The 25,185-nt window shown below is 45.2% G+C and overlaps 1 pseudogene; it reads left to right on the top strand.

Annotated features, from left to right (window-relative positions):
• Positions 1 to 16,052: 16,052 nt before the first annotated feature.
• On the top strand, positions 16,053 to 17,450 carry Surf6-ps1 (surfeit 6, pseudogene 1; annotated as a pseudogene).
• The last annotated feature ends 7,735 nt before the right edge of the window (positions 17,451 to 25,185 follow it).

Here is a 25,185-nt window from a genome sequence, read left to right as displayed (position 1 = left end):
AGAGCAGTTGGGGATTGTACAGAACGTTACCTGCAGCTAGATTGTGCAGGAGTGTGGCTCACCCAAAGTAAGCATTTCCACCTCAGTCCCCAGGCAGCAATTGGGGGGCGGCGCATCAGTGTCATGCTCTGAGCCTTAGAATACTCACTCAGCATAGCTTGCCGGGTGGGTTGGATGGTGAATGGTGAAATTGGAGCCCAAGGATCATGATTAGGAGCTATGCCAGTTAGTCTCTGGTCAGGAAACAGATGGCACTCTCCAAAGGAGTGGAAGAGTTCCCAGTCATCAGAGAGTCCCATGGCTTGAAGAGAGGACCACTCAACAGGAGCCAGGACCTTGGGTAGAGGAAAGCATCCAGAAGCGACCCCGGCCAACACAGGAACAAACACCCTGACCTTTCTCCCTTTCCACCTTCTCGACTCCTGCCAGAAATTTTCATTGGTCAATATTCAGAAGCCAGATGGCAGGGTTTCCCAGTTGATACATCCCACAAAGGCTGGGCTTTTGAAGCTCAGAGTAGGGTAGAGAAACATAAGGTTGGGGAGGGCTGCTGCAATTGGCAAGGTCAGAGGTGAGAGCAGGTGAATTCTCTGTCAGACCATGGAGTTGGAAGAGCCTGAGGGAGGCCCTATACATGAATATGGGAAGTGATCTGAAATCATGCTTAAATAGCATTGGAGAAGAGTTTCTCAGCTATTTGTCTTGTCCTAATGAACATATCCGAGGGCGTTTCTTAGTTCATCTTCTGTTGCTATAATAAAATGTCTGGGGTGAGGTAATAGAAGAGAAGGAGGGAGAGGAGGAAGAGGAAGAGGAGGAGGAGGAGGAGGAGGAGGAGGAGGAGGAGGAGGAGGAGGAGGAGCCCTTAGTCCTGCCACCGCTCGACCCTCTAGCATAGGGAAATGTCAGGGCAGGGAGGTGGGAAGGGGTGGGTGGATGGGTGAGGGAACACCCACATAAGAAGAGGAAGGGAGGATGGGATAAGGGGTTTATGGACAGGAAACTGGGAAAAGAGATAACATTTGAAATGTAAATTAAAAATCATCCAATAAAAAAAGTAAAAAAAAAAAAAAGATGTAAGGGTAGGCGCTGATACTAATGTCCAGTTCCCTAATTGGTTCTTGACTTGTCAATAAAGAAGGGCCAGAGCCAATTGCTGGGCAGAAGGTAGAGGTAAGACTTCCCGGTTACAAGAGGAAAAAGAGATGCAGGGAAAGGGGAGCTTTTTCTGCCAGGCTTTGGAACAAGTAGCATGGAGCAATCATGTAAAATCTCAGGGCAGCTAAGACCTGAAGTCTCCCCTATGAGCTGGGGCCAAGGATACTGGCAGGGGCTACCTGATGCCAGCCACTGTTTTAGGCAGGAGGAGAAACGGACATAGTAATTGATGCGGGAGTGCCTTTTCAGGAAGGAGACTCTGTACCCAACAATTGTGTCTAGCCAGCATGTTCTAAAATATAGAAAACAAAGAAAATTCACTTCACAACTGTGGAGACTAGAAGCCCAAGATTGAGGAACTGTATCTGGAAAGGGCTGTATTATGCTATATTATTATAATGGCAGTAGATTGAAGGGCAATCAGGTGTGTTCGGATGAGGTAAAACCTTGACAAGAGGCTAGAGAGATGGATCAGCAATTAAGAATATGTATTATTCTTGCAAAAAAAAAAAAGGTCAAAGTTGGGTCCTCACACAACCTCCTGGTAACTAGCTATAACTCTAGCAACTCTAGCTCCCAAGACTCTGAAGCCATCTTCTGACATATCCAGACACTTGCATGGAAGTTCATATTACACAGAGACACATACACACACACACACAGACACACACACACACATACACATACACACACATATACACACACATACATACACATACACATACACATGTATACACGTACACATACACACACATACACACACATACACACATACACATACACACATACACACACATACACATACACACATGCACACACACGTACACATACACACACATGTACACATACACACATACACACAGTACACATACACACATACACACACACGTATGCATACACACACATACACACACACATACACACACATACACACACACATACACATACATATAGTTAAAGCAAAAGAAATCAGTTTTTTAAAACATATACAAGAAGTTCAGCATTATGCTTGACAACTGGCTCTTGCAATAACTAATTAAGTCAGAATACCTGTCACTCCTTAACTATCTCAATACCTTCATATTGGGAATCAAATCTCAACATGGATCTTCAAGGGATAACACTCTAGTCAACTCATAGAAAGGGGTGAAGCTGTGTCTGTCATCTGCCTTTAATATCAACATTAAATAGGTCAGTGGTAGAAACAAGAGCAAAGTCTAAATGATGCTTTGGGGGAAAAAGTCTTGCAGAGAGATATGAGGCATAGGTCCTCATGGGCCTATATAGGATGTTGGTAGCCACAAAGCCACTGTGAAGAGGGCAGAGAGAACATCTGAGACTAAGGCTAAGAAAAGAAAGTGTTTCTGTCTTTTACTGTAGATAATAGAAGTTTCAAGAACCTTGCCATTGTAAGTTAGCCCTCTCTTTCTCATGCTTGTGGATACCAGAGAGAAGAGTCTAGTTTGGGCTGCCTATGCCAAGACTTGATCGTGTCCAAGAGTCTATAGGATTTGTTTCATAGAAATGTTGCTGTTGGGCACTCACAGCACTTCCTGCCATGTATAAGCATTTCATAAAGATGGCTGTCCAAACTGAGTGGCTTCAGCAAAAGGACATTCCTGGCTACATGTTCCTGGAGGCCAAGAGCCCCAAATCAAGGTATTGGCAAGGCTGTGTAGCCTCTAGAGGCACTAGAGACAATCATTCTAAGCCCCTTTCCTGGCTTCTGAGAGTTTTTGGCTGCTGGTGGCATAATTTTCTATGTGAATGTAATTGGTGTCTGATTTCACCCCCACTGACCTTTTGGGTTTCTGAGTGCTCATGTATATGCGTGTGTGTGTGTGTATGTGTGTGTGTGTGTGTGTGTGTGTGCGCGCGCGCGCGCACACGCTCGTGCCCATGTAGGTGGAGGCTAGAGAATAGCTACAATAATCATTCTGGCACTCTCTACCTTCTTTTCTAAGACAGGTTCTCTTACTAGCCTGAAAATCACCAAGTAGGTTAAGCTGACTGGCTGGAGAGCCCTGGAAATATAGCTGTATCTGCCTAAGTATACAGGGTTAACAATCATGTACTGCCATGCTCTTATTTGTTTGTTTGTTTGTTTGTTTGTTTGTTTGTTTTGCTTTATTTTGTTTTTTATGTGTGGGCTTGGGGGATCAAATTCATATCCTCATGTTTGAAAAGTGTGGTTGTTTGAATGAGAATGATCCCTATAGACTCATACATTTGAAAGCTTAGTCTCCAATTTGTGGTATCCTTTGGGAAGGGTTAAAAGGAGTGGCCCTATTGGAGGAGGCATGCCACTGGATACAGGCAAACCTACCTTGAGGTTTCAACAAGCTTATACCATTCCCAGTTAGCACTCTATGTCTTGTATTTGTAGATCAAGATGTAAGCTCTTAGCTACTCCTTGAGCACCATGCACGCCTGCTTGCCTGGTGCCATTCTCCTTGACGTGATAATCATGAGCTCTAATGTTCTAAAACTGTGAGCCCCAAATTAAAGGCATTCTTTTATAAGCTGCTTTGGTCATGGTGGTTTGCCACATCAATAGAAACGTAGGTAAGACACAAGGCAAATACTTGACCAGCTAGACTATCTCCCCAGTCCTAAATCTCCAAGAACACCAATCATTTTAGATGAGGGCCCATGCTAATGGATTCAACTTGATCATCTAAAAAGTCCTTGCTTCAAAATAAGAGTACATTTTAAGGAATTCAAGATGAGGAGATATTTGGGGGAGGGATGGTAATACTTCCCAGCACTCACATGGAGGGATATGCTCTTTACTTTATTAGATCAATCTTTGTATGGACCCACAGGTTTAGAGTTGACAGACCCACAGTTTAGGTAATTAGCAGAGTGAGTCCCCCCAAATGTTGTGGGTGCACAACAGTCTACAGGGAAAGGTGTTCTTCCTTAATGGTATTAAAGGGGTTTTAAAAATAGATACAAAATATTGGCCTACAGATTCACTACTGAACTTTGGATATCTGGAATTCAACATTATGACACAAAATTTATTAAGAACCATAAGACTCAAACATATAAGTTCAACAGCCCCTACCCTGAAAGACAGACCCAAGTTAATAGTACCATAATTATTTTGGGAGTGCTTGAGGAGGCAGAACGAGGGGGATTGAACTGGTCAAAAGAGAAGAAAACCAATGGAACCCCTTATTGTAGTGAGCACAGTCTCCTGGGAGGCCTCTCAGGGATAGTGGTAGAATATAAAACATGCCACAGTGTAATTCTTGATCCTTTAGGGGCTAAAGAGATGGCTTGGTCAATGAAGTGCTTGCCAGATAAGCATGAGGACCTCAGTTTGGATCACCAGTAAACATGTCGAAAACCAGGCATGAACAGTATGCGTCTCTGGGGAGAATGAAGAGGACAGACTCCTGGATCTCACTAGCTATCCAGTCTAGCCAGGTTCACTGAGAGACTTTGCCTCAAAAAAAATTAAGGTAGAAAGTAACTGAGAAAGACACTGGAATGTTGGCCTCTACACTTATGCTCACCCACATGTATGTCATACATCCCACAAGTGCATGCACATACATTCATACAAATGTGTACTCTCTCTCTCTCTCTCTCTCTCTCTCTCTCTCTCTCTCTCTCTCTCTCTCTCTCTCTCACACACACACACACACACACACACACACACACACACACACACACACAAATGGGACTTTATTCTACCACTCCGGCCTTCCAGTGAATAGGGATGCCTCTGGCTCAAGAGCAGAGTCCAGAAACTGACAGACTAATTGTAGTTAATTTGTAGGGTGACTAGAGGGGTAGTAACAAATCACTCAGACCTCCTAATGGCCCCAAGTTGTGACACTTGAAACTCACCATAAAGCTACGAAGTACCTAATACATTCCTCTCTTTCTGATAAGGAGTGCAGGTTTTCCCTTGGGTGGGGTGTTTGAAAACCTCCTCAAATTGATAAATTAGTAAATGGCTTACCCAAGATCTGAACCTGTTGTTAAATGATTTTAAGCCAGTATTCCTAAACCACAAAATTTGATACTGCTTGACTAATACATGTTTTCTCTTATCTTACTCTTAAAAGATGGGATTTTGTTTCAGAGTTTGGTCCCAAGCTAATGTTGACATAAAGCAGAGACACACAGTGATTCTGGCAGAAGCTTTCATCCAGTGATGCCAGCCTTGTGAATAGAAGTTTAGTTCTTTCATAATTTCTCTGTGGTCTCCTAGCATTTGTTTTGATTTGTTTTTGTTTTTTGTTTTTGTTTTTGTGTTTTTGTTTTTGTTTTTTTTTTTTAAGGTGAGGCAGGTGGCAAGGAAAGATCTCTGCCTAAAACACCTCCTTCCTACTGGAAGCAAGGTTGAAAGTCTGGACAGAGCCCCACGGCAGCCACACCCAAGTCCCTTTGGGCATTGATGTAGTTCCCAGTTTCTGTGGCCTCTCCCTTTTCCAGAATTACTGAAGTCTGTCCCTTCCCAGCTGTTCACAAGCCTGGGGCGACAGGGAGACCCTGCAGAGGGGCCTCTTAAGTCTTCCTGTCACCTACTACTGCGATGAGATTCTCCCCCGGTTGGCTTGGAGTGACAGTGATAGATTAAACGCACCAATTAAATTAGATCCTATTTTAAAGAGCTTGAGCTGGATTTACTTTTAATTATAGTGCTGTGCTCGCTGATGAGGTATTGTCGAGGACTTAACAATTGGTTGATTGTGCATCCGAGTATTCCGAGAGCAGTTTCTGGGAGAGCATGCGACTGCTTTCTTTAGTCTAAGGAGCTTCTTGGGATAAGGCAGGAAGGAGGAAGGAGGTAGGGGGAGGGGAGTGATGTCCTATCTCCACTGAGAATCCATCTCTCTTCCCCTTGTTTTCTCCTTTATGAGTCCCATGTTACTTAGAGATTTAATGAGCACAGCATGGAGTAGAGAAATGGGCCAGAGGCCTCGGAGTTGAGCTGGCTTGGGGCTCCTTTCCTCCTCTGTCCCACTTTGCTGCCATCCTCCCTAGGCTCAGGTAAGAAACCTGCCTTGCCAGAGTCTGAGTTTCCTGTCGGTGATTCACTGCTTCATTAATTCATGCAGCATGTATCAAGGTTCTGGAATGCACCAATATTGTTTTAGGCGCTAAGGGTAGGATGATAAACAAATCAGAACTCCTTCTCCTCATAGGCACATGCTCTAGTGGAGGGAGGAAAGGAAGAGCAGAAATAACCAGAGATGTTCTACGACAGCAGGAATGCAGGTTATAAGGCAAAAGAAAATGAGGTGAGGGGGGTTATGCTTCCACAGTGGTTAGAGGAGGTCTCCCATAAGAGGTCCATTGAGCATGGCCTAAAAGCAAGTGGAAAACTGAGTTATGTGAATATCTGGAAGAAGAACAAAGTGGGGGTAAGGTCCTTGCTACATGATTGAGCTGTCTTGCCACCAAGAGAACCTGGTTCACGCAATCACTCATCTCTGTCTTAAGGCAAATGGGTCTTTGAGATTTAGCAATAGACCATTGTGGGGCTCTGTCCTTGAAGGAGCTGACCCACACATATGTCAGGCTCAATAGACAATCTGGCACACACTTACTGGTACACGTGAGTGATGGCTGCTGTGGTTACCTGGAAGGACACTTCTCTTGGTACCCAACTCTTTGTTATCATGGAAACAGAAAAGTTGAGGAAGAAAAACAAAAGCCCAAAACACACGTACACATTCATATTTGTACATAAAAGTATTTGGAACATGAATCCAAACACATGTGTTTTGGTTCCTGCTTTTCATAAGATCAGATGAAGTCAAGTGAGCTGTGGCAAAGCTTTGCACCAGAGATGTTTTTCTTCTGCGAAACGTAAAAAAGCATTGGCGCTGTGTAATTAAATAAGGGGCTGTGTACAAGACTTCGACAACTATGCAATAAAGGGAAATGATATGGAAAAGTTAGGATGATGTCAGAGATGCCTTAACTATTGAGCAAAGAACAATTTCTAGCAACTTGTGTCTTAGAAGTAACTGCCCCATGGCTATGGTGGCAGAAGGTTTGGGTCTCCAGAAGCGCACATGGTTTCTTTGGGAAGTAATCTGAGAAAACATTAGTAGAAAGCATGGGAAGATGAGGCAGGGCTTCGCCAAGTCACTTGCTACTGTGATCCCCAAGAGCTGAATCCTGTTGGGTCTACCTGGGACTCCGAGAGCCTGTTGGTCAGTGGCTGAGGGTGTCTCTGCTGAGATTGGAAAAGTGTTACCTACCCTGGTACCGTGGACCTTAGCAACAGCACTGGAACACCTTACATCTTTTTTTTTTCAGAGCTGAGGACCGAAACCAGGGCCTTGTGCTTGCTAGGCAAGCGCCCTACCGCTGAGCTAAATCCCCAACCCCTTACATCTTAATAAAGCTCTGGAGTAAGATATATATATATATATATATCTTAAAGCACTTGCCAAGCAAACAGAAAGACTGGAGTTTGGATTTCCCCAAACCCACGTGTGTATTGAGTAGGCATGGCTGCCATTGGTAAATTGTGCCTTAGAAGGTCGAGACAAGGGCTCTCTGAAATAAACTGACTAGTCAGACTGGCCATGTCAGTGATATCTATGTTTTATTGGGAGAAACTGCTCAAAGGATAAGGCAGGACTAGCATTCACTTGCATTATCATTGGCCCTCTATCCATCTGCATGTACATGTGTATGCACATTCATACCCACATATGTACCCACACATTTGTAAACATGCATGCAGACACATACACATAAGACAGAAACTAATGAAGACTGTTTATGAAGTAAAGAGAGTGTGCTGGTTAGTTTTGGTCAACTCAACACAAACTGGAATCATATGGGAAGAGGAAACCTCAACTGAGGAAACTGCCTCCCTCAGATCGGCCTGTGAGTACATCTGTTGGGCATTTCCCTAATGATGATTGCTGTGGGAGGGTCCATCCTACTATCGACAGTGCCACCCCCAGGCCAGTGGTGCTGGGTTGTATAAGGAATCAAATTATGGAAACCATGGGAAGCAAAAGTCACAATCTGCCTCAGTTCCTGCCTCTAGAGGCTCTGGCCTTGAGCTCCTGCCCTGACTTTCCTTCACAATGGACTGTAAGCTGTAAACATAAATGAACCCTTTTCTCTCCGCGTTGCTATTGGCCATGGTGTTTAACACAGAAATAGAAAGCAAGCAAGAACAGAGAGGTTTATTTAGGTTCATGGTTGTAGATGTTCATGTCTAAAATGGGGTAGCCCCATTAGTCTGACCAGCAGTGAGGGAAGCAAACACATAATACCAGGAAGGTCTGTTTGGAAGACATTGAGAGGTACTCACGTCTCCAGCTGAGAAGCATAGGGATAGGTTAAGGTCCCAACAACATAAGGACCTCCCTTTAGGCTTCACTTCTTAAAGGTGCACATTGCCTCCCAATAGCTCCATACTGGGAGGCAAGCTTTTACTTCTGGACTTTTAAGGGACACTCCTCCAAATATAGCAAAAGGCACTCACTGGTAGGTCTCAAATGACTGACTGAGGTGCCTATTAACATATCAAAGTGGATGTTGGCCACCAGGTTCTCCCAGCATCCCTCAGTCCCTACCTGTTACAGGGTCCTCCTGGCTGGCATACCCTACCCTCTACCCTAGACCTCTCCAGCCCAGGGACTGTGCTGGATTTTCCATTCCACCAGCTTCTCAGATTTCCACATAATCCAGCTATTGTGGTTTTGCAGACCTTTAGGCCTTTTGGCCGCCACTCTTGGTCTTCTGCCTCTCCCCTCTGTTCTTCCCCTCTCCTCACATTCACTGAAGTGGGAAGGGCAAGAGCATATGTGCAGCATACTAATAATGCCTACTACATTCCTTAGAACAAGGGACCAGTCCTGTCCCACATCAGCTTTTCAGGCAAGAGGACTCAAACTCTGGCCTCAGACACACACCAGAGAAATCTACCCTTCAGCAGCAGGTGGCAGCTTTGCTCTCTAACCTGAGGTCTGTACGTGTATGCTCAGGCCCTACACAGAGGTGGTAAAAATGAGAACTAAGAAATAGGAAGCCAGTTAAAGGCTTCGAAAGAACTTTGGACCCCCAGAGAATTGGGTTTTGGGGAAGGCACCATGTGCTCAGCCCCCTCAAATGAGCTTGGCAGATGGGAACGTCTTTGTGTGATGCCCCTTCAGTGGATGCCATTCTCTGACTGACAAGAGAATGGCTGGCACTATTACCATGGCAACCAATAACAGCCCACCCAAAGACCCTTCTACAGACAGAAAAGATGGAGCACGAACCAGATCTCAGGAACTCCACCTCCACAGAGGACAACCAGAGCCAAAGGTAGGTGGCTTTTCTTCCTCTTGACATTGTAATTATCACCCATATCCTATGCACGCATTCACACAAATACTTGGGACACACACACACACACACACACGCACACACACACACCACCCAAAGTTGGTTGGGCCTGGGAAAACAACTGTCACAATGTTGTGCCGACTTGCTGGGTAAGCAGGAACTAGTGGGTGTCTCTGTTTTCCCCTGAATGTAATGATTCAGATGGTACCAGTTCCATGGCCTCTACCGTGGGAGGAGGCAAGAGCTGACGCAAGAGCGTCTGGGAGGCATTTGGAGCATCTTGAAAGAAGTCGCTGAAAATTCCTGTTATGAAATTCAAACGTCTTCCTTTCCTTTTCACTTGAAACCTTTGGAGTTTTCAAATTGCAGTTAAGGTCTTTCCAATCAGCAGCTCTTCTGAGACCACAAAGCATGCAGAGCCACTGACCACAAAGTGAAGGTAAAAATAAAATGTGAATTCAAACAATTTCCTAACTTGCGGCCAGATTCCAGTTTGGATTTTAAAAGCTTCCTCTCTGGTCAGCTTCCTGCGCTGAAGCAGCACCCCCACCCCCACCCCTGCCTCCCACCACTACCAAGGCTCACTTAGCTCTGAGAGCCTGTGTATTCCTTGCTATTAGAGATTGAAAACAGGAAATGAAGGGGCCTATAGGGGGAAGGGAAAGCTTAAAACAACTTCAGAGGACAAGCTGATGAAGTCATAGATGGTATCGCCCTGCCTTTTCCATGTCGGGTTTCTTTAAAGATAAGGTAGTGACTCAAAATGGGCTGCCTTTTTTTTTTTTTTCAAGATGGGAGCAGAGGAGGATTTTCTTTAATATCCTCTTCCCTCCCAGTGTTTCCAAAGATAACCAGAGAGAAGTGACTCGATCCACGTGCATGTAAAATGCGATTACAGGACAAATTTCCTCATTGTGGTCCCTGAGGGCTGAGGGAGGAGGGGAAGGCAGGGGGAGGCCGGAGATGGAGAGGAGGCCAGTAGCCGCTAGGCCTCGAATTGTTGATGAGGTTTCGTTAAGACCCCACTCAAGCTCTGGGGAATTTTGTGACCAATGGCTGGTGTGTAGCTAAATGGAATGTTGTGGCCTAAATCACGTGAATATCTGTATGATGGGGCCTGACAGGAGCAGGAAGAAAGGGGAAGATGCTGCATACTCAGGACTTGCCTGTGAGATACAAGGAATGTATCCATCAAGAATACCAACCTGTAGACATATTCCACCATTGCAGGTGCCCAGGTTGTGGTGAATCAGGCTGTACTGTGAGGTGAAGAGTGGCTCGTAAGAGTCCAGGGGACCAATGTGAGGTGGGGTCCAAGAGGAAAGGCAGGGATCCCAGCCTGGCACTCCACTGGGGAAGAAGCAGTAAACCCTGGTGCAGATTCTGAAAGGAGCAGGTAAAGGAGAAGGGAGGGGGCCTGAGAGGGCTCCGTGGGAGCAAAAATCTAGGAACCCCAGCTAGGGGACTGGAAGACTTCAGTTCAAATCTGATTCTGCTACAGACCTGTTCTCTAATCCTCAATTTTCTTTCCCACCGAAATGGCCACTGCCTAGAGTGTAGGATTGATAAGGAGTGGGAAGAGGACAGAGGTTTGCTTTTTTTCAGAAGTGCTCAAGGCTGTGAGCTGTGTAAGGGGCCATAAGGAGGTATTTATGAAGTGCCAGCAAAATGGTACTGGGGGAGGGGGAGCCTGCCAAGTTAAAGGAAATACACAAAAGTAGAGCTAAGCTTATTTATGAAACAGCGTCTCTGGCCTTTTGGTGAACCTAGAGAACAATTTCCATCTGGCAAGGCAAAACTGTGGTGAGCAAGAGATTGGGGGCTTGTGAACTCTTTAGGGCAGCTCACTTGGAAAGGGGGCCCCTTGCCTCTCATGAGAAGTAGACACCTGGCCCTGGCCCTGCCCCACCCTGCCAAGGGTGATGGATGTGGGTCAGAACCTACATAGGCCAGGTTTCTTCTCTCTTGAGGCAGTCAGGGAAGAGGAACTTGCAGGAAATTAAGTAAAAAGAAAAGATCTGTGGGGTGAGGGGGTGGGGGAGGCAGTGAAAACACAGCAGGGATTGGGAGGAGGGGGGATTGCACAGTGCACAACCTATATACTGTCCAGAGTCTAAGAGTGAGAGTGAAAGCAAACACAGATTAGACAGGAACAAAGAAAGGTGACCCGCAGGGGAACAGAGAAAGGAACATGGATCATTGTCCCAGCCTAAAGGAACAGGAGGGGGGCTATTGCCTTTTTTTCCCTGAAGAGTCTATCTCCTTGTCCTGAGGGAATGAATCAGAAGCAATGAACTTTAATCCATGGGTGAGGGAGTCAGTAATCGCACTTGCTGTCTTCTCCTCAACCCTAGTCCTAGTCCTGTGTCCTGTGTCTTTCCTTAAGGGACCATTTGGAAAGAAGTACTTTGCCAATACCCTTCCCTCTGCACTCCCACATCCCATGCTACTACCTCCCCAACTCCCGAGAGTGTCACACCCTCCAAAAGATGGTCTCTTGGAGAGGCATTTTAAAGGGTTTTCACAAAGGATGTTTGGAACAGTCTGGGATGTCTACTGGGCACTGGGAGCCAGGCTCTTCTGAGTGAGAGTCAGGAGAGAATGTGAGTCTTTGGACCCAGTTCATAAATTCTGTGTCTCCACTCTCCATCATCATGATTGGGGGGTGGGGCAGCCTGGGCATCAGACTTTTGGCCAGTTACCCTCAGCCTTGACTGTCCATAAAAGAAGCTGAAATACATGATGACAATCCCTAAGCGAGGGATCCAGACTTTTTGCTTCTTAACCACTCCGCCAGATAATTCTAGCAAACAAGATTGATCACTACTATTGTAAGGCCTTAAGGGACTAAGCAGTGCACATCACCTCTCTGGATGTCAGTTTAGCTTAGAGAAACAAGGGAGCTGGGCTCAGTAATTTACCTACTCTTCAGTCCCTCTGACTAAGCACCAATACAGGCTTGCTTGTGCATATATAGGCATTCATTGTGCACACACGGATCTATGATTTAGGTATGAGCACTCTGAAAAAGGCTTCTGTACTTACAGGGGTTTGCTTCCCAGTTGATGGTACTGCTAAGAAGATTCTGGAAGTTTTAAGAGGCAAGGACTAGCTAGACAAAGTTAATTACTGGAGACATGTCCTTGAGGACTATCTGTTGTGTCACCCTTACTCTGATGACCATGAAATGAGCATGTATGCTCATCCATCATCTCCTTCCACCACTCTGTTCAGCTTCAGCATATGCAGGCACAATGGTGCCTGGAAACTATGGACTGAACCCTTTGAAACTGTGAGCCAACATAGTAATTCTTCATTTTAAGTTTTCACCCAACTATTTGTTATGGAGAAGAGAAACTAATATCCGTTCATTTCTTACCCTCTTCCACCAGAAATACACAGGTGAGAGAAGGATTCTTAGGTGAAGACTTAGTCAGAGTTGGCTAGGCTCAGGGGTGGGCACAGAGAGAACAAAAAGGAAATGCCAGATTCTGTCGTTCTTTACTGCCTCTCCTCCACACCTACAAACCAGGTCATGCTAACCATTCCCTGTGAGCATCTGTGCACATCTCCCTTCTGTGCATCAAAAGGATCCCTGACTTTCACATGGGAAGCAATGTCTCCTCTGCAGCCAGATTGTGGGCGGCATCTACACTGCTTTAAGCTGATTAGAACTGCTCCCACCTCTCTCCTTGGTCATGTTTGAGTTTCCAGCCTTCTGATGCCAGACTGGAATCCCTGGGAGGCAAACAACAGAGAGAACAGAACACTCACCTTCATTCTTCTGGAACCTCTAAAAGATTTCTTCTTCTACTGATGAATGAAGGAAAAAGCCGGGCCACCTACTACCTTCAGGGGCACTGTACCTATCAGTGGTTCCACACTGTGGGGTTCACTGCCTCTGAAATGATTTTTACTGTCCTGGTTTTCAAAGAGGGGCTCCAAAGTGGAGAAAGAGAATGGCTGGGGAACCATTCAGAAAGCAAATTTTCATGAGAGCCATGATGTATAGTAGGGAGTTCAATGGCGTTCTCATGTTTCCTCGTAGGTTGAATTTCCTCTTAGATTCTGGCTTGGAAGCGAAGTACCAGTCCTTTCCCTGGGTGCCTATCATAGTCATTGTTAAATGAGTGAATGAATGCCAGAGTATAGAGTTGGAAATGGCTTAAAGCAAAGCCAGCTAGGGGATCACCATGGAACAATCTATAAGTGACCGCAGGAGGAAGAAGCGAGGTGTTGGCTACAGGGAGAGGGATGTCTGAACTGAATGGAGCAAACTATGCCTCAGTGGATGAGTTGGTGGAGCACAGTTATGTCTGAACATGGAAAAGGGGCCAGGGTAAATGCATACAAGCCTAACTTCAAACCAAAGTGCCATACATTTCTCTGAAGGGACCAGGGCAAATGCTACTTATGATACTGTCACGGGTTGGGGGGGGGCGGCTTTTCTGTTCTTTATTATCTTATTCTTTCACAATTTCATATATGTCTTTGATTCTGCCTTCGCTTATTCCGACTCCAGCACAGTGTGGGACAAAATGTATTATTTGACAGCTTAGTCTGAAGTATGTCTCTTTCAATGTTCAACCTTCTTGAATTCCAATCTTTTGACTTGCAACGTATTTTCTCTAACACCTGCTACTTCCCTTTTCTGTTTGCCTTCATCCCATAATAAGTCAAAGAGGCGCCTGAGCTCACTTGGTCAAGGAGCCTGCAAATCCAAGGAACATGTTTTCAGTTATGGTCCAGTTCCCATCACTCAGCAAACAGTTCTCAAATGCACTGAGAAACGTATTCCAGAGTCCTCACTGCAGCTTGATTAGGTGCAGCCAAAGCAGAAGTAACCTATGTCCATTGAGAGCAAAGTAGAGAAAAGAACCAGGGCATATACATATGCATGGAATAGCAAAGGAGCGGCAGCGTCTATCTATCTCACACACATCATGCTGAGTAAAAGAAGCCAGTTATCAAAGAGTCCACAGGCATCTATTGATGCGCATATCTCAGAAGCAGACAAAGGGAAAACACGGTATTAGAAAAAGATGTGCTGAGTTCAGGGAAGGGTGCGAGTAGAAGACGGCATGAAGGAGACCTTGGGGCTTCAGAGAGAGGTCTTTACCTGAGTGATTCTTGCTCTGTAATAATTTTCTGAGCTAAAATGTTCATGGACTATGTACCTTTCTTTGTGTGTGTTTTACTTGCGTGTGTGTGTGTGTGTGTGTGTGTGTGTGTGTGTGTGTGTGTAATGTCAATAATATCATCACCCACGAAGAAGGAAAATGCTGAGATTGCCTGGTTTAAGACATGCAGAAGGGGTGGGAGGGGAAGAAAAACAATTCAGGAGTTTCCCTTGTCTATGGTGGTCCAAGACAACAGAAAGCCTGGATTCCTCAGTATACTATATTGTTGAGGGTGGGAGTGGGGGTACTATATGTATGCATGCATGTTCATGTACATGTAGCATGCATGCATATGTGTGAAGGCCAGAGATCAATGTTGGGTGCCTTCCTCAGTCACTCTCTAAATGATTTTTGAGACAAAGTATCTCACTGGACTTTGAGTTGCTGATTTAGTTAGGCTAGCAGGCCAGAGAGTTCCAAAAATGTATTTATCTCTGCTTCTCCAATACAAAGAGTACAGGTATGTACTGACGACATAGGTGCTAGGGACCTGAACTCAGGCTTTTATGCTTGCATAGCAAGCACTTCATACACTGAACCATCTTTCCAGCCTCTAAACTCACTTTTAAAAATGTCAGGACAGAAGATCACCTCATGAGTAAGTAATGTCCCCAGGGCACACCTGAAGTTTCAGAGGACGGGATCAAGTGAGGTGTCCAATTCAGATAACTTGGCATTGTACTCTCTTCCCCTTCGTGGACTGGGTCCTTGCCTCCTGAGTCTCACAATGCCCTTGGCCCATCAGGGTTCTCTAAAATCATCCAGTCCCCATCAATGAAAAGAGTTCAAGTTACAAATTTTCTCCTTTGAGATTTCTCGCTCCCAATGGACATTTGCCACACACACATTAAGTTCTTCCTCTAGGGGCTTCAGCAATGGACAGTCTTTGCTGATCCTTCTCCACAGCATGGGGCCCTATTTACCTCAGAGCCACTAAAATGTCTGGCTTCAGTGATGATTTTCCTCACAGACAAAAGTATGTGCTCCCTAGGGATATTAAACACTGTCTTCTAGACACGCAGCAGATGCTGACTCTTAAAGATTCCAGCATCTTCATCAACAACTCTGCTTCCATCCTCCACAGGGCAGAATCTCCATTACAAAGATCAAACGATTTGCTTCTTTGCCCCCACTTGTAGCTCATTGCCTGATCTTGTACACCATGCTAACAGTACTAAATAAATGAATGATGAACAAATCCATGATCACCCCTACCTTGGCTGCTCACAGTTTCTAGAGGTGTGATAGAAGTGGAAAACTGTGCTATGCTCAAAAATGTTGGCAGTAGAGAAAGGGTGAGGGGAATGGTTAAAGGAAGGGTAGAGACAAGAGAAAGAAGATACGTATAGAAACATACATATATGTATGCATGCATGTTCATGTACATGTAGCATGGGAGGTAAGGGGGGATGGGGGAAAGAAGGAAAGAGGACGTTCTAAGAAAAGGGAAGCTAAGAAGGAGGAGCTGGGGCACTCGGCCACAGGAACCTCCGATTGTAGTTCCAACCCTGGTTGCCAGCATGGCCTCTCTCCTGGCCAGCCTATCTGCAGGACTTGGCCAAGAAGATCTGTGCGCAGCCTGACCCTAAGTGGCAGAGGAGCGAGTGGGCTGTCAGAACAAAAGGCTCAGAAGCTGCTGGCCCCCAAAAAAAGAAAAGGAAGGAAACACAAAGTAAGTCTCAGAAGCAGGAGCAGAAATCTATGAAGCACAAGACTAAACCCCTGGGCAAGAAGTCTTCCACCTCTTCTAGGGCCAAGAAACCAGGGGTATCCAAACAAGAGAGCTCCAGCTTCCTGGGGTCCCCTGAAGATAGCTGAGACACAGCGCCTGATTTTGTCTTTGAACTGGATTTCCTGAGACAGCGGCTGCAAGAGAAGATCCAGATGGCCCGGGCCCAGGGTAGCACTAAGGAGCTGTCTGCTGCCACACGAGAAAAAAGACAGCAGAGAAAGCAGGAGAGGGAACGGAAGAAGAGGAAGTGCAAGGTGCTCTGGGCAAAGCAGCAGGTTGCAGGGGCTGAGAAAAAGGAGGAACCAGTCAAGACATCTTCCAAAATGGCCTGCAAGGAGCTGCAGGAATCAAGACTGATCTTTAATAAGGTGGAACTGACTGAAGAGGAGCCAGCCAGCAAGGCCCAGCACAAGAAGGAGAAGTGGCAGAAGGTGAAAGGGAACTTGACACCACTGACAGGCAGGCACTGTAGGCAGCTGCTGGACCATCTGCACGCACCACAGGGCCTGTTGGGAGAGCTTCGCGATCCAGATGCAGGCAAGGCCCGGGAGCTGGAGGCCAAGGTGAGGTAGACCAACTTGCTGTACAAGGTTGAGGCTGTGAAGATCAGGGACGATGAATGCCTGCTGCAGGAGGCCCTGAAGTGCAAAGAGAAGCTCCAGGCACAGCAGAAGCGCAAGTGGGAGAAGCGGTCAGAGCATGGGGTGGGGAAGATGCAGCTGCCAACAGGACATGTGGTGCCAGAACCTGCGCAAGAAGAAGGCAGCTCGGGCTGAGCGATGGCTACAGAAGGCCCGCAAGAAGGGCCGGGTGCTGCCCCAGGACCTGGAGTACACAGGCCTCTCCTGAGAGTTTGCACCTGCCAGGTTCCTGGCTGGGCACCTTCCTACCTGGCTTCCATCCATCTCCATCCTTGAGGGTTGAGGTGGTATGAGGCGCCAGCGCAGGTCTAGGTGACAGACTGGGTCTCCTGTGGAGGTTGACACAGTTCTTGCACCCCACAACCGAAGTGAGATCTCTGACCGTGTGCCAGGATGTTTCAGCAGCATCCTTATCGAATACCATGTTCTCCTGTTCCTGAGAAGGATGAAGGGGATATGTTCCCATGCCTTGTGAGGGGGTATGTCAATGTGTCTGTTTGCCTGTGGGTATCTGTCTTCTGAATGCTCCAGAGTTGGGATAGAGATTGGGGTGAGGTATCCCACTCACCTCTTCCTGCCCACCTGTATGTCCAGTGGCCATGAGAACAAAAGGTCTTGACTACTCCTTCTGTATCCACTAGTCCTTGGGAACAGACAAGAGAGCCCAAGGAGTTCTTGGGAGAATCTGATCCAGTCAGGCCTATCTCTGGGCCAGAGCTTGAGAGCTGTGTTGAAGGCCAGCATCCAGCTCAAAAATCTAGAGTCCTTCCTGAGTCCCAGGATGTGCTTGGTCACGTGTGAGCCAGTCGATGGCTGAGACTTGGAGTTTTATGTTTCCTAGTTTGATGTTAGTTTGACACTAGCTGGAGTTGTCTGAGAAGAGAACACCTCAACTAAGAATCCCACTAGATTGGCCTGTGGTGCATTTAAAAAAACTGGTGAATGATGTGGTAGGGCCTGGTTCATTGTGGCCAGTGCCAACCCTGGACTGGTGGTCCTGGGTTGTTTAAGAAAGTAGGCCAAGCTAGCTGTGGGGAACAAGCCATTAAGTAGCTTTTGCTTTAGTTCCTGCCTCTAGGTTCCTGCCCTGGCTTCCCTTGGTGATGTACTGTTACCTGGAAATGTAACACAAAGTAAACCCTTTCCTCAAGTTAAAAAAAAAGGAGGAGGAGCTGGTGGGAAAGAGGGCACAGGAAAAGAAGGTGATGGCTGTTGTATATTGCTGTCTTTAACTACTTGGGGCAAGTTTGATCTTCACAATCAGGATATCTAATTTCTTCGTCTTATCTCTTTGTACACAACTACTTGTCAAACCCTGACCAACAATAACCCACCAACAACCCATGGACAACCATGAATCCTGACTACTGGGGCTCTAGTGTCTATATACCCTCTTAAAAGTTCCCAGAATTTCAAATACCACAGTTGCAGAAACTATCTGCAGCTGGCAAAATCATACGTCTCCTAGAGCATGAAGCAAATCATAGTCAGCTGCAGTGAACATTCTGAAGCAGCCCCATAATCCACACCTGGGATTAAAATGAAAACATATTCTTACAAAATGTCTGTGATTTTTTTTAAAGGAACCAAAATTCCAAAATTGTCACTACAGTTATGAAAGAAAATTCATTCGTCAAGCCAATAGCATCCAGTTCATGGGCTTCCCTGGTAGTTATCCTTAAACAATGATTCTTGTTTAAACTACAAGAATACAAAACCTTTGTAGCAAGCCAAATTCTATGTTTACTCAAGTGAAACATGTCTCCACATGGAGGAGCAGGGTCACATAAGTCCAAGGTTTTGCGATCCAGTTGAAAGATACTACAATCCAAGTGATCTGATTCCTAAATCAGGAAGATGGCAGATTTAGTCTGCAGTTGGTGTGCATCAGCCCACCCAAACAAACTCTCCTTTATACACTCATACCGGCTCTCTAAGATCAAATTGACATGGGCCTTTGATGGCTGATAAGAGACTGTTGGTAGGAAGTGAGTGATGAGGTTTACATCAGGACAAAGGGATATAGACCCCTACTTGAGCACCTAGGAACAGAAAAATTGAGAAGAGCATCTGTTCTTTACCAGACTGCTGTCATCTCTTCCTTTCCTGAATCTAGATTGGCAAGTACTTCCTAGATACTCATGTAGACGCCTATATCCCCTGTCCTGACGTAAATCTCATTACTCAGTTCCTACCAACAGTCTCTTGTGAGCCAGGAGCTGGTTATGACAGGACTAGCCTATTGACCGGTACAGAGCTGTCCAGTTTCCTTTTTAGTCAAGGGAAAGCTAACTCTGGTGTCACAGGATGCAATTTTGTTTCTTTTTCAGGAAAAGTGCAGTTTAAGGCAGGTGCTTGTTACTTTGCACAGCTGTAACCAAAGAATCTGAGGAAAGAACTTAAGGAAAAAAAGGATAATTTGGGGCTCAAAGTTTCAAAAGGTTAAGTTCATGATTGTTTGACCATGCACTTGGGCAGAACTTTGTGGTGGCATGAAGGTAGAAGAAGTTCTTCAACTCAGGGCAATCAGAAGGTAGAGAGCAGGAAAGGTATCTCGGGGTCTGGTATGACCTTCAAATTCACCCCCAATGACCTAGTTCCTCCAAGATCCAAACATTTTGACAATCTCCCAAAGTAGCGTCACCAGTTGGGAACCAAACCTTCAACATATGAGCTTATGGGAGAGATTTCAGATTCAAACCATAATATGGCAGAAGGGACTTAGCTTCATGCAGTCACTGAGGGTTCAGAACCAGTGGGGAGCTCTGTTTCTTTAACATCAGAAATTCTAACTTGATTGACTGTACATGGGACATGGGCATAGCATTTTGTTTTAAGCTTCCGTGGTGTCACTAGTGGGCAGCTATGCTGAGACTGTTTACTCCTCCAACATCACTCTGTTACATTAATGTCCAGCCAGCAGGGATGAGCAATGGAAGAAATCGATCCAAAGACCATGTGAAAAGTATAAGCCAAACATGAAAGTTCTTTACATAACATTTGAATATATCTAATCAGCCAAAAGTCAATTATATGGCCATACTTTACCCCAAGGGTAGCTGGGAAATGTAGCCTAGATGAATGTTCAGGACTAAAGTCAATGTGTTTAATAGATATTTAGCTAGCATCTCCACATTTTAGATTGTTTTTGTCTCTGAATGAGAATCTTAAACTTTGTGAACCTTAAACTTTGATAAAGTATCTCATTTTTATTATTTATTATTAAGTGACAGATAATCTCGTATGTTTATGGGCTACAATGTGATGTTTTGATCTATGTCTATATAAAAAGAGTCAATCAAGCTAATTAACATATCTATCACCTCTCCAATTTATCATCTTATGTGATGAGAATGTCAAACATCTCTTTTAATAATTTTGAAATACACAATGTTTTTATTAACGATAGTCAGGATGCAGTGTGACAGATCACCAAAAGCTATTCCTCCAGTTTGACTAAAACTTTGTACCCTTTGATCAACATCTTTTCATTCCCCATACCCTCCTCCTAACCTTTAGTAACTATCTTTCTCCTCTCTCTTTCTATAAGATTATCCTTTAAAGATTTCATATACAGATGAAATTGTCTCTCTTTTGTTTTTAAATGAAAAGAGATTATGAAATCTGAGGGAGTGAACGTTCTAGAAGTCTTTATTTATAGCAGGACCCTTTTCTGAGACAGTCTGACTACTTACTTATGTTATAATGTTCCTTTACCTTTAATATGAGACAGGGCATAGTTGTAAAACTGATGGGTATTTGATGGAACATGGAAGAACTGGAAAGAAGCATCACTTAGACCATGATAGAGGCAACATTGCTTAGCACATCAGAGCCCAGGAAATAAAAGGGAGAAACAAAGTAAGAAGAGTGAGAATCAAAAAGGCCAGGGCTTCAAATCTCAGTGAGTCCCACATCCTGCCTTTAGGGGTTCATGGACTCTTAGTGAGGCAACCAAAACTGTGCACAGGTCCATGGGAGGAAATGCCAACTGAATGGATCCATGGATCTGCCACACAGCCTTGATGTGATGGTTATGAAAGAGAGAGTATGTATGGACCTACAGAAAGAACAGCAATGAAATGAGTCTGTGCCACAGTTGGTCCACTTTGATTAACCATTGCGTTTCTGAAGTATTCAAATCAGGAACCTGAAGTTATTCCTAAAGCCTTAGCAGCTAAACACTGAACCGAACTTATGACTGGACTAGATGATCTTGTTTTTTTTTGTTTTGTTTTGTTTTTGTTTTTGTTTTTGCATCTGAAAGCAGGTTTATTGGAACTCCTTGAAGAGATCCAGAGATGTCCAGTATCTGGAAAGCTCTATGGGGACTGACTTTAAAGGTGGCCTACCCTCAGTTGGACAAGCATCTTAGTTTAGCTCACTGTAACAAATGATCTCAGAGTGGAAAAGTGAAGAAGAAATATTTATTTCTCAAGCTCTTAGTGTCTGGGTAATCAGGATCAGGGTGCCAATTTGGTCATATTCTGGGTGAATTCACTTAAAGGGCCAAAGAGAGAGAAACACACACACACACACACACACACACACACACACACACACAGAGGAGGGGCTGGGGAGAGGAAGAGGGAGAGGGAGAGGGAGAGGGAGAGGGAGAGGGAGAGGGAGAGGGAGAGGGAGAGGGAGAGGGAGAAGGAGAGGGAGAGGGAGAGGGAGAGGGAGAGGGAGAGGGAGAGGGAGAGGGAGAGACTCTAATTTCCAGTTCTTTTCTTGTGGTGCTAGGGACTGATCCCAGGACCTTGCTTACAGTAGGCAAGCACTCTTTCTCTTCTTATAAGGGTACTGTTAACCATCAGAACTCTACCCTCAGGACCTCATAAAATCTAGACAATTTTTGGACAGAAAGAATGGTGCACATAGAAATTATGCAGCATTGTGACTCCTCCCTAAGCCCAGGAATAAGTATCAAGTAGAAACAAAGGCAGGAATGGGAGAAGGAAATGAGACTGAGAGGAGGTTTGTGGTCATATCAGAGTGGGTTGAATAGTCAGAAATGCCAGAAATCACAAAGGAAAAGTTTCACAAGATTTTACAAACCCAACACATCTGACTTTGCATGTCTAGTTTATCTGTATGGTTGCACCTAGATCACAAACTTGTAGCAGACCCATGTCCTCTTTGGAGTGACAAAACACCTGATTTGAAGAGCGTGAAGAGAAAAGTATTCTGTCACACAGTTTCAAGGGGTTCTGTCTATTGTTGCTTGGCCCCATACACTTGAAGACTATAACAGCAGAAGTACACAACAAAGGAGTTCCTTCCCTTCACAGCAGACAAGAAGCAGACTGGGAAAGGGACTGGGGACCTGGTGCAAACTCTAGTGAAATGCTTCCTCCAGCTGGGCCTCATCACCTAATGTTTCCAGAGCCTCTGCAAATAGCACTACCAGCTGTGGACCAAGCATTCCTAACTGAGACTTTGGGGGACCACTTCAGGTCCAATTGGTAAGCACTGTGATACCAGATATCACCTCGCATTGTCTCGCCTTCCCTGCTTCTGGCTAGCAGTGGCCCATGTGCTGCTGTCTAACACATATGTTAATTCTACCGGATTCAGAATGCTGCATCAGTGGAATGATACAGTACAGATTCCTTCGTGTGTGACTGCTCTTGCTCAAGACTGTGAGAGGCATCTGTATCGTTGCATCTAATTGGAGGTTGTTGGTTCCCGTTGCTAATACTGTTCCATTGTGCAACTATGACATGCCTTATTTATCTCTTCTCCTGCAGATAGGCATTTGAATTGTTTCCAGGTTTTTCTTTTTTTTCTTTGTCTTTTTTTTTACTATTATGACTATTTTTATATGTGTTCTCTTAGCAAACATAGGCATGCGTTTCAGTTTAGTAGAGACGTGGGAGTGGAGTAGATAGATGAAGGGGAACGTGTGCCTTCACTCTCAGTAGATGCTTGCAAACGGTTTGTTTAATGATATACCACTTAGACACGTTTAGGAGTCAGCGGGGTTGCCTACTTAGCAAGCTACATAGCCCAGAAACAGAACTACAAATGGACAATCCCAGGACAATCTGTCTGCATTCTTGAGAGACTTGCAGTCTCATATCCTTGACCATTCCCTGCAAGGCCTAACTATGGGGGGGCTCACATTTGAAGATTTGAGGGACATTCTTGCCAGAACATGCATTCTAGGAAGTAGAGAGGTTTCTGATATCCTGTCAACTAAAACCCATAACCTAGCACCTTTTCCTAGCAATGCTGGGTTAGTAGCAACTACCTGTGCCTCAGCTCGTCTTTTGTCATATGTGACTATTCTCCCAACCTTCCTGAGATCTTCCTTACACAAGTCAGTTGAAGTTGAAACTCTTCGGCAGGTCCCTGGACTGCATGGCTAGACAATTACATGCCATACACATCTGCAGCAAGGACCATGAAGCATTCTAGGGGAGATTTATTACCTTCCTTCTCTCCTCCTTTTGGAAGGTTTCTGGATGCTGTTCCCTGTGTATAGCATGTGCCTCTGGCTTATCACTACGGTAAGTATAAAAGCAATTAATTTTCCCCCTTTTGGAAAGCGGAAGTTTTAACTGCACTTGAATACCATTTGCATTTCTGATTTCTATCAAGTTCACGCTTCCAGCAAAGAGAGTCCTGCTGATATAATTTGGTTTTTTTTAATTGCATATTCTCTGGCAGGAAGCTGCTTCTTTTGCCTCCAAAGCAGAAAACATGTACACAGAGAGAAGTGCTGAGCATTGGACCTCTGCTTCAGGTCCACTCACCTTCTTGGCATGAGGAAGACTGGGACAGGAATAGGGATTCAGAGCAGGACTCACCTGGATTTTTATCCCAATGGCCACATATGCTGAGCTTGTGCAAAGCAATTGCCCTGTGTGGGGACAGTAAGCAGATGTCAAGAACTGTATCTTTGTCACTGACTGTTATTTGCTCCTACCTTCCAGTCAGAGATGCTTTATAACGAGAGAACAGACTGATTTCTTGCTTGCTGACCACTACTAGCACCTTTTTCCACTTCTTGGTTTCCAGGTCATTATTTGTCTTTATAAACAATTTGTGACCTGGGGAATTCCTTCTCTTATAGGTGAGAATATGGCCAATTTCACCCAGGTTCCACAGTCTTCATCCTCCCACTTTCCAGTGAAGGCACCATGTCATAGATGGAGCATATTTCCCCGCCCTTCAGGTAAGTCGTGTCATGGAACTTTCTTCTGCTGATGGCAGGGCCCTGGGCCTTTCCCCTTCTTCATGGTGCCACTGATATCCTATAAGAGTTGTCTTCAACCATTTGAGCTGATATGACAGAAGACTTGAGACTGAGTCGTCTAGAAAAATAGGAATCTAGCTCTCTTATGGCTCTGAAAACGGAGAAGTCGAAAATGGAAGCTCTAACCTCTGTTCTGAGCTTGTGTTGTGTCGTGGCAGAGGAAAGGAAGGCAAGAGAGGCAAATCATCCTCATATTGCAGGAGAAGCAGCAGCAGCAGCGGCGGCGGCAACAACAACAACAACAACAACAACAACAACAACAACAACAAAACAGTGAAATCACTCCCATGAGCACTTAGGAGAAGAGCATGAGTCCACTCATGAAAGTAGAACCCCCCTGACCTACATAACTCCCCAGAGAGCCCCAGCCCCCAGCCCTGCCATTTAGGTGATATGGTTTCTAGCCTGTTGATCTAAGAATGGGCTGGATATTTAAGTCACTACACCTGCCTGACCCATTGTTGGTCTGAGGAGAAAGATGAAGCTATATAGGTGGAGCAGAATTGCTTCAGCCAAGCCCCTGATCTTACACCAGAACCCTGAAGACCAGGCATGGTTTTTCAGCCTGGCCACCCACCAGATGTGCGGTGCTATTTGTTATCGTTGTACTATTGCTGATACTTTGAGTACTGCTGTTTTTGCTGCCACAGGTAACCCTTACAGATTCGGCAGCCCAGAGAGGAATTGCGGCTCACCCATTTTCACACACCTAGCTTTTTGTGTCAAGAGCAAGCTTTGAACCTGTGGCCCTGTCCTCTGCCCTCCAGGAGTTATCCCAAGATTTTTCACACACATGTGAAAGATACCATTTGGTTGTAGGTCTTGCAGCTTTTAGGAAATATAGCTTGTAAAAACTCGTTGAGAGAAAACAGATGAAACTTTACATGGCTC

The sequence above is a fragment of the Rattus norvegicus genome, chromosome X (genome assembly GCF_036323735.1).
Source record: "Rattus norvegicus strain BN/NHsdMcwi chromosome X, GRCr8, whole genome shotgun sequence".
Taxonomy (NCBI): Eukaryota; Metazoa; Chordata; class Mammalia; order Rodentia; family Muridae; genus Rattus; species Rattus norvegicus.
The sequence above is the reverse complement of the archived record's forward strand: the minus strand, read 5'-3'. Positions and strand labels throughout refer to the sequence as shown.